General features: G+C 29.5%; 1 long non-coding RNA gene across 1 annotated transcript in view; it reads left to right on the top strand.

Annotated features, from left to right (window-relative positions):
- Positions 1 to 443: 443 nt before the first annotated feature.
- Positions 444 to 11,565, top strand: part of LOC108725915 (uncharacterized) — a 14,042-nt gene continuing 2,920 nt past the window's right edge. Inside the window, exons 1-2 of the long non-coding RNA XR_001936773.1 lie at positions 444 to 456; positions 4,269 to 4,272. This is a non-coding gene — a long non-coding RNA (uncharacterized lncRNA). The remainder of the gene's footprint in view (positions 457 to 4,268; positions 4,273 to 11,565) is intronic.

An 11,565-nucleotide genomic window follows, 5' to 3' on the forward strand; every position in this document is an offset into this window, starting at 1 on the left:
TGTTGGTTGATCATTTTTGTTATATAACACACGTCTATCAACGTTAATTAGGGTCAATCGATTAGTCGAAAGCGTTGTAATGCTTGCATTATCTTATGGGGATGTTGGGATAAAATATGACCGGTGCACCTCACCATTAAGTAACAGAAGAGATAGGTGTGGCGCCGATCAGAAAATTGAAGGGTGCAGCTTGATCAGGGATAGTCGCCCTTTTTTGCACCCACTACTTCTATCACTTTCATCTCATTGTTGCTTGGAATTACTAAAAATTTCATCAATATAACAGTATTACTAATCATCATGCATGACACGTATCCACGATAATCCAATTTTTATTACGTAAATAAATAATAAATAAATAAAGCGAGAGAGAAAGAAAGAGAGAAAGACAGAATATGTTAAATGACATATTTTAGATTAGATTATTAGAAACATATAATATTTCAAATATTAGAAGTAGTTCTTATGTGTGTTACAATGTTTATTTTTAAAAATTAAAATATTATCAAAAAGATATATCTTTAATAAAATCATATATAATATTATGTACTTGTTATATATTATTATTATAGAAAATTTTATAACTTTTTTAAATATCATCATCCAAGTTATATGAATGACGAATATAATGAGAATACTTGCGTGAGAAAAAATAATTGTCCAGTATTACGTTTTTTGAATAATAAAATCTCGCCGTAAATATATATTTTATTGCTTTTCATTTTCAAAAAGAATATTTATTGGCTAATACATAGTTTATTTTCTTAAATTTATAGATTGTACGCCTTTGATGCTAGGCCTTTCACCTGTGCAAACCGGCTGCATAATAACAAATCAACTCACATGCATTAAACATTAATGTAATTTACATATCGACATCTGTACGTTACATACAGTCCTCTTGCACACAATAAATCTTACGTCCTGCGCACTATTTCATGTTACGCTTGTATGATACAATATAAATATCAATTTTTATGAGTTATATTCGTAAAAAAAAAAAACTAATAAAAATTTTTATTTAACCTATTCATAATAAATTTAATTTATATATACAAATCAATTTTTTTACTTATAAATTTTCGGAGTAATAGAAGATTAAAAATTTCGCATTTTCTATATCTTTCTGTCATGATCTACTAATTTAGAGGTTAAATGGAAACATTGGAAAAAAATTATTTTTTATTTTAAAAATTTGAAATACTTAATAATAATAATCCAAATCTTTTCGGTTAATATCAGTTAGCATTATAATATTGCCACTCTTTTCTTCTAATTATCATCTAATTGCGAAAATTCATATTTAATATCAAGTTTAGTATCTTCTAAAGAACACATTTCTTCGCTGCATAGCTTCTGTCAATCGATGGAGATACAATATGCTTTCGCGGCAGCTGCACTTTCGAGATCTCCCGCTTTATGTCGCTTAGAGAGTCTCGCGATTCTTGCGAATCCATTCTGTAATTGGTAGAGATCTTCTACCCAATCTAATCGTCAACAGTATTCGTCGGCGGCGTTCGTCTTCTCGCTTCCTGGAAACCGGGCTGCGCGCGCGTTGTGTTGGCGAACGCGACTGTATGCAAGGGGAACGTGGGTGCAGAATCGATCGTAGGTCCTGGTAATAGCCTTGTGGGCGAACGAGTCGCTGAAAGTCGGAAAAGAAAAAACTCGGTGGACGACGCGGTTTCAGCGTGACGGAAAGAGGCGAAAAGATAGGAAAATAAAGTGCGGAATAAAGGGACATAAAAAGATGATTCTCGACGAAGTTCATCGGGATGCACATCGATGGGCAGCTTGATCGCGAAACGCAGATGAGAATCCTGCTAATGTTGGCAAGAATATCACAGAAGAATAAGCAAATGAAATTTCAAAAACTCTTAGAAAAATTTTAAAAATATTAATATCAAGAATGTTGAAAGTTGAGATTAACTTTTATATCAAATATTATACGATACTCTAATACGTATTTATATTTGTAAGATATTAGTTAATTCTGTTTTTTTTTTATACTTAAAGAATAGAAAAAATCTTTAATATCCGACAAAATTAATTTTATAAAATATCTTATTTATGGTCACATTTTAAATTCATGATATCTCTCTCTCTCTCTCCTGTTTTTTTAAGGATGCTTTTCTCGAGATGTTCCTATTTCTTGCAAAATCTTGGAATCTACACCACCACAACTGTGTATACTTGTGTCTTTGTCATCACTCTGTTATCGCGAGTGTGCATATTACTATCAACCACGTTCGGATGAGAGTGGTCTTATCATTGCACCGGAGTATCGTTGGAAGTTAATGAATGCATCATCAAGTTTATCGAGAAATGTGCATACAGAGCGATAGTAGCGGTTTAATTTACAAAAAGTACAGTACAAGCGACTCTTATAAACGATAAACATGCAGCAGACCACATTTTGGCGGGCACGGTGCGATTAAATGTTCTCGAACGATCGAATGGTGCAAGCTTGATTATTAAAAACCATTTTTCATAACAAGCGTCTCTCGAAACTGTATCTTGCAATGAAAGATAGTAAGATAATAATTAAGCATATCTAATGATATAATGATTTCAATTTATATTTAGTCAGCAATAATATATTTTAGCGATATATGATGTATAAGTTTACAATTCGTTATAGTCGAATGTTATCAGTATAAATAGCGCTAAACGATACAATATTCAGATTAATTTATTATTATGGAAGAAATATGAATCAATTAACTTTGTGAAGGTGTTTGTGCGTATTACGTATTATTTCGTATAAAAAATATGAGAACTTTGATATATTACAATCGTCTAGTATATAACGTTACTATCTCTATAATATTACTGTGCCTCGATAAAATATCTGTTTCATGACTATATTTATCATTCATAATAATTGTACACGAAGTTCAACGTAATTTACATTACATATTAAACAGCCAACATTAATATTTAATAGGTGTTTAAAAATATTTAATAAAACATTGGAATATTATCAAACATTGGAATCCTCTCATCATTGTACCGACAAACAGAAACAATATTTCATTGCAATCATTCTATATTGTGTATCCAACTGTGCATACATTATGCTATCTTGAAGATCCCTAAGGTTAATTTGAGTATTGATCATATTAGTGGCAGCCATTCGCGACATTGCCGCGGAGTTCGCCGACGGAATGGCGGCTTGTATAGCCGACTTATGCCTGCATAAACGCTTCGTTCTCATAATAATTTTACAAAAATATGCTGCATAAAATTTTAATGACAACTAGAAATGCATATTGTTATTATGATGGCCTATTATAAAACTTTATAAAACTCTATTTTAGAGTAAAAAAAAGTTTTTGATAATAAATTTACTTTGTTTCACATTGCCTTTTGTCCGTTTCTTGATGAAATTAAATGTATCAAATTTTTAATTGTTTACCTTTTAAAAGTTTTGATATTCTATTAAAGATTTTCTTTAAGTAATCCTATAGAATTTCTAGATCAAAGGATATTTTATACTTTGTATAAATTCCTTTATTTATTGTAATTATTGTATTTGAGAACTGATTTTTCTCTCTATATACATACATTTTAATTTCTTTAAATGATTCTATCTTTTTAATGAGAATTTTCACGTATTAAAAAAATATATTAATATTTACGCTATATTTTTTTTATTACATATGGTTATTTTATATTTAGAATTTTGAGCAAAAAATATCAAAGAATTGTTGTAACAATCAAAGCATTGACGGAAAATTATTTAAAAAATGTTTTCGAGAAAGCTACATTAATATCAGCTTCTTGCTTAAATAATAATCGATCGAAACCGAATTTGCAACGGATGATTTGTTAGTTTAATAGCCCGAAAGAGATTTCTACTATCAATAGCTATGTAGCACAAAAGAGGACATAAAAATAGCCTAATATATCAACGACGAATATCAAAAAAGATATTCGTTTATTCATGGAATCATAAAATGGTCGACACTTGCCAATCGTAATATAGAGAATCGTATTTACTTTTAAAAAAAGAAGAAAATATCGACATTGGGCTGCATGTCTGAGCGTGCACAATTCAACAATCGCGCTGATAACATAGTAATTATAGAAAATTGCGTTGAAAGTCCGACAATCATATCGGCACGCATTTATCATTTCTGAAATTAATTCATTTAAATGAATTTACAATAGTTCAACATCTTAACGTTCTGACCGTTATGGCGCTTCTTAATTTAAAATTATTATGTTTAACATTAGCGGTCTTTCAATCTTATTATTAATTATAGAAAAGTTCGCGTTGAATAAATTAAATCAATAATAGCACGATAAAAGGCATAAAATGACGGGTCGCCTGAACTTATCCTTATACTTATTATAGATTATTAGACTGTGCCTAATAGATATTAGACTGTGGTTACTTAATTCGAGATTATATATACCGTAAAGAAAGTTTCTTTAGTCTCAGATATAATACGTTTTTAATAAGATTTATAATGATTTATAGTGATAATAATGCAATTTGTAAATATTAAGTCGAATAATTTTGTCGGAAAATAACATTATAAAAGAATAATAAAATATATAGAAAACATAATTTAAGAATATAATAATAATTAGTTGATTATGTTTTTAGGACATGAATAATAAATTCAAGAAAAAACAAAATGATTTTTGCGCTTGAAGTTTAAACAATATTAAAGAAGTCTCCAATTAAATATTGTAATTACGCGTTAACTGCTGTTTCTGCATTCCTGAGGTGACTCGAGATTTGTGTCCCATTCACATATGTAAATATCTATACGTGTAGACTAACAGCGTGTCCTGGGCCAAACTACGATCAAACATCGTAGAATACTACCCAGATACAAGATGCTCCCTCAACATCAAAATGTTGGCGCCATTCTTGTACACGCGAATCTGCATACATACATACAAATTACATTCTTCCACACGTAAAGATTTTATATGCACATATATCCTCTGTAGGATGCTTGGAAATCGCAGATGATAGTTTCAAGAAAGGTACAGAAATGAGGCGGGACATGTTTATCAATTGCAAAAAACAAAGTCAGAAATTATTGTCGATTTAGTTTCCTTGCCCCTACTATTTTTTAAGAAAATTGTCCATTATAGTATAAAACTGTTATACAATTAACTGTTAAACAATACCATTTTGATCTTTTTGGCAATAGCTCTTTCAGTTGGCACTTATATTTTATTTCTTTTTCTTATCTTCTTTGTATAAGATAATTTATTTAAGGATTATATCACATTCTTTAAAATACTGACTACTTTTAATCGAATGGATTCCATTATATAAATATACGTTCCGTTTTGCACTTTGCTGCGCGTGACTTGGCGCAAGAAATGACCGTATCTCTTAACTGATGATATTAGAATAGAATCAAAAAGATAGATCAAAAAATTATTTTGCAATATTCTCGGTCGATGCACACGCAATATATATATAATGCATTTGCTATTAAGAACTATTGAGAAGTCGCATATTTTTCACCTGTAGCATAGAAATATCCTATGAACAAATATTCAGTATATTTCCAGATGAATGATTGACACGCTTGCTTTATATTATGTAGATATGTATATTCCTGTACTTTTCTGTAAATAATATTAACATTTTAAAGTGTTATATTTATCCATTGCTTATTCTATTTAAATCAAATATATAAAATAAACAATTTATCACACCATAAACAAAATATGCAATTTTATTCTTTTATTTATTTCATCTTATAGAGTACATAAGTGTCTTCTTTAATTTTCATTTTCCTATATTTTACGTTTTGATACTAAAAGCATATCTTTTATCAACACTATTATCTAGATTTCGAGATCTCTGTTCATATGAAATTTAATACATCTCATGATTATGTCGTTGCAAAACTTTACACTACTATTATTTGCAACATTTGATTGCCCGATAGAAATTTTTGGAAATCTATTCAAATAATGAATAAGTAAGAATGAAATTTAATGGAATCAGGCCTCAATGTTCGAAGTACAGGAGGTGTTAACTTACTTTGTTGACTGTTGTCATTGCAAAGTGTCTGAGAATGCAATTCATAACCAATATCGTACTACCAGCATCGAGATATTTTAGCTTCGATCGGCGGTATCTCATCGGTACATTAAGTCCGTCATGATTCATATTTCATCGTGCATTTCTTGGAAGGTGTCTTATCCGCATTGATATTGTGCAGGTATGCAATGATTTATCGTTTAGCAATAGTACTATCGAATTATTGCCATTATGAATTGAAACTTATAAATGAATAAATAAAATAAAAAACTAATAAAAGCTTCTTTCACAAAATTGATACATTAATTTTTATATAATAGTATCGTATTCGATTTAAACTTTTAAATCTTTTCTAATAAAAAAAAGTTATGTATATTGTCTTGTCTTTCATGTCCTAAAAAAGTTTAGAGTCATTGTATTCAAAGAAATACTGATTTTAAATTAGATGAATTTTGCATTTATATTAATAATCAGGAGTTTCGAGATATCTACATGGAGAGAATTTTTTCTTAGAGTTTACCCTGAAAATATGGTCGTGGGACCACATTGTATTTCGAAGAATTTTAATGTAAATCTCTCTCTCTCTCTCTCTCATTGATAAAACTACAATAAAGTATAAAATAAGTTTGATTAATTTTACTGAAGTGCATGGTAAAAATCTTTAAAATATTGTATTGTACCACAACTACCATATTTTCAGGGTAAATTTTAAAAGAAAATTCTCTCCGTGTAATATTTAAATTATCATCAAACGCAGTCTGAATTCTAACTTCTTAATAATATTTAATTGTAAGTGTGTTAAACTTTGAATAGATTGAAGACTTCGACAATTATAACAAGAAGCGATTAATATAATTTCATATTCAAGAAATATATAGTCTACGATCACATGATAAGTAATATTTATAATATATTGAACTAAAATAATTACGTCTTACAAGTACTGTATTTTCAAAAAATATACCAGCTATTTCTACCGTTCTGTCGGTTATTATCGGTGATTTTTGTAATTCAATCGTCATTATACTTTATCGGTTCATCCTTGACGGAGATATTCTTGTTTCATTGTGTACCTTGGTCAGCGTTTATTTCTAATAAATATGTTTTCGTCCACCGAGCGAACATCTGCCGCGCATCTATCTAATCTTGTTCTTTACTACGTTGATAAAGATTTTTCCTATTCAACCGGTAGTATTTTCACAGAATTTTTAACATCGCAAAAGCCACTGCAGTTATATTTCTCTAGCGAAACCTATATAAAAATCGTGTTAGACTTTGATTATTTTCTTTTCGAACGGTTTTTATTAAAATATTAGAAATCTTATTTTCAGTTTCAAAATTATTTTACTTCATCACCCACCCAATCTCATCTTCGCATAAATCACAAGTGATTAAAATAAAATTCGCTTGTATTCGCTCGATCAGTATCGAGTCCATCCTAGACTGCGAAGAACATCTTTTTCTCGCTCGCGAATCACCGTCGACAATAAATCGTCATCTCCCACCCGATTCACTTCACTGAATTTCGTGGAACCTCATGGCGCACAACCAAATACTAAAAACGATAAATTACAATCTAAAAATGCTTGCTGAGGGAACCGAAGGTGCAGGAGGCAGACAACAGGGAGAATCCTTCTCCCCGAAGAAGAAGGACAGAACAAAAGAAGCTCGTCGAACGGCAGAGAGGTGCTTTCGATGAATCGACAACGGGGAAGGGATTCTCGAGGGCGGCGCCACGTTTGCGCCACGGTATAAAGAGCCCCGGAGGGGAATAAAAAGGTGGAAAAAAAGGAGCTCGGTGAGAGTGGCTAACATGGAATAGCCCTTAGCCGGCACGATAGCCGCTCTTTAGGCTGATGGACTCTTGCCCCCTTTTCCCTTTTATCCCCTCATGATGCCACTCTCGTTCTCTTCGCCTGTCACCTCTTGCCTGTGGTCCAGCTTTCTACCTTCATCGCATTCTCTCTTTTTCTCTGTATTTCCTCCGCTTATATCTGCTCTCCTTTCCTATTTGCATTTCGCGATCTTTGCTGTGCCTTTGCCTTGTGTATATTGTAAGTATACATCACAAGAATATTGGACTTTGTTTAACATAATCATTATCAAATTCTATGCGTATACCTATTAAATACTTTTCAGTAATTTCATTTACTAAAAAAAATTTAGTAAATCTATCTATAACATATGTATTTACTAATAAATAGTAAAATCATAATTTCTTATTATATAATTGAAGAATGAGGAATATACAATTTTTATTAGTTTGGTTAATCAATGTATGTTACTTGAAATAAATGGATTATCTTGGTACGTAAAAAATCTTGGATAGAAAAAGAGACGCACTAGAGTACAGTTTCATAAACGACAACGAATCTGTGCGTTTTATTATTCATACTTATTTATTATACAAATAAGTTGCTCAACACTAATTAAATAATTTAATTAATTCTTCTTGATATGTATTAATCAATAAATTACGTATCACTGAATAGATAATTACTCATAATTAAATAAATGTTATCTTTGCAAGAACTCTTCGGCAAATGCTAAGACATGAATTATTATATAGGCAGCAAGATATTCGCGAGAATATTGTTTTCACTTTATTATTCTGTATAATTACGAGCAACATATCTACATTATTGCATTTTTAAATCAGTGATGTTAACAGTATTTAAGTTATAAAAAAGGAGAGATAATAAAAATTTACTAGAAAATTAAGAATTTACTATTATCTCTACATTTGTAATTTATGAATCAAGTATAATACATATTTGATTTATGTGTAACTTGTAATTTTATGATGCAATAAGATGTATCTGTACAATTATATTTATGTATAATATAAATACTGTTCTGCAAAGGAATCTGGATGTCGTTCTAAGGGATATTGAACTTTTATCGTTCTTTAAAAAACGATTAACAAAATATATCTAAGTACGTGTATTTACGTTATATATTACTCTTTGGAGAGAAAATTAAAATATACATCTATACATGCACATATATCTAGATATTTCTTTGGATTATGTGGCATAAACACATATGTACAAAATTAGGCAGACCGTATATATCATATATTAAATATAAATCGCAGATAAGTATAGATTAGTCATTTGAGGTACTTTATATGTCACACTGCCTAAAAATTTATATTAGAATTGTCTTGTATTACACATTATCTCATATCTCACATTATCTGATATCAAAATTATTATGGAAAAACGTATTTGTCAAAAATCAAAAGAAGATTTTTATACTATGTATTAGAAAATAGAAAATTTAAAACCAATTTAAAAAATTGAAAGTGATTTTTACACTAAATTTTAAAACAATTCGTACTATTCATACCATTCATTTTTATTTTTGTGTGTTAAACACACATAGGCTGATTTCATAGTCAGATCTTATATTCAAGATCGTCTTAAGTATAGTCTTAAGAAGTCACGAACCAACCAGAGGATTGTATTAGCATCTTAAGGGGATACTAAAGCCGTCTGTATTACCGACTAAATCGTAATTTTTGTATAACAAATACCTTTTTTCTCTTTCACAGATTCGAAAATCCTTTTCCAGGATTAAAGTGTACGTATTAATACGTGTTTGTGAGGTGGAGTTTATGCTGAGAACGACAAAAAATTTTGAAATTAAAATTTTAAGAAAAATTTTTTATCGTTCTCGGTATAAACTCCACCTCACAAACACGTATTAATGTGTATACTTTAATCCTGGAAAAGGATTTTCGAATCTGTGAAAGAGAAAAAAGGTATTTGTTATACAAAAATTACGATTTAGTCGGTAATACAGACGGCTTTAGGATCCCCTTAAGACGTTACTTAGGACAGTCTTGAAATAAGAATGGACTATGGGCGGAATCCATAGACGTTGCTCAAAATTCGAGATGGTCTTAAGCTAATACATGAACCAATCAGAGAGCCGTATTAGCATCTTAAGACGCTTAAGATTGCTTAAGATTAAGACCAGACTATGGATTCCGGCCTATAAATACCGCCTCTAGTCTTCTTTATTTTCTCCGTTTTTCCTGGTAGGGAGCGCATTAGTTCAGGCATTGCGACATAGTCTACAATGTCGGTAACGCAGGTTCCAAAGAAGAAATCGTAAGAAAGTGTTACCGATATTGTATCGATTCTAAGAAATTAAGATTCGATTATTTTGCAAAAATCGACACGACAAAAAGCGCAAGGGATAAAAGAACAGGTTATAAATGCATCGGTTACAATGTGCTACGCTTCTAAATTCTCAAGAGTCGAAATAGATGATTAGGTAAAATTACTTAATAATAAATATAAATAAGCGATAGGAACACAGTTTAAAAAAACATTTTCTTATTCAGAAAATTCGCAATAACTACTCAAGTAACACAATTACGTTTAATAAACATTAGAAGTATAAGTATCGCAAGTACAGAATTATATATAAACTGAAAAAAACGTTTAAAAGATAAATTTTTTGAACTATTTAATAAACATTATAAAAACGCTTTATAAGACGTTTGTAATGTCTGTTAAACATTTTTTTACTAGTTTAAAATATCGTTTTTTTTTATGTGAGATATTTCAACGGCTTAATAATTAACGTTAATAATGTCTATATATATATGTTTATATATGTATATATGTATATTATAAATATATAATACATACATGATAAATATATATGTGTATATATATTTAACATTTTTATAAACTATAACAATCCGGGAAAAATGTTATATGTATGGACATAAGTATATATTGTTTATATACATTTGTATATATAATTGTACATATATAAAATATGTCAATTTTATATATAAATATATATAATTTTATATAATTATATACGAAACATTTTTTCCCGGGAAATATTTCGATTACAAAACATTTTTTAAACGTAAATTGTTTAATTACTTGAGTAGATACTGATATCGAAGTGACTCCTTTGGTTCGTATTAATGCAGCACATTTAACATGTACTAAACTTCATCGATCTTTATGTATTAAATTAATGAAGAATAGATGTTTCTCTTCAATACTAAATACATTTATAATGTACACGCTATTTTTTTTCTTTGTACAGGATAATTCTATCTGTTTGCAATTAATACAATCGCTTTTTACGATAATGATAATCAACATATTTCGATGTCAAAACCAGTAATAAAGTCAATATAGTAATAATGTAAAATATACAGTAATAATGTAAATATACATTCATATTACAGCTACCCCAGACAGCACAGAATATTTATGATAAATATTTATTAATATTCATTTTTTAAAATATTGTATAAATATTACATATATATTTTATATAAAACTTTATTTGAAATATTATTAAAATATATAGGGGAGAGTGTGTGGTCTAAATCGGACCTATTTGCAGTTTTTGCTCTCTATAAGGCATAAATAAAGTCCGATCGTAAAATCGAAGGTGCTGGTGGAAAGATCACTTAATTCCCTTCATTTTTGCTTGAGATTATTTTGACATATCTCTCATTTGTGTTAAACTATAATGGAAAATGTAAAAACGCTTTTTCCGGT

This window comes from Mycetomoellerius zeteki, unplaced genomic scaffold (assembly GCF_001594055.1).
Source record: "Mycetomoellerius zeteki isolate Tzet28-1 unplaced genomic scaffold, Tzet1.0 scaffold367, whole genome shotgun sequence".
NCBI classification, from domain to species: domain Eukaryota; kingdom Metazoa; phylum Arthropoda; class Insecta; order Hymenoptera; family Formicidae; genus Mycetomoellerius; species Mycetomoellerius zeteki.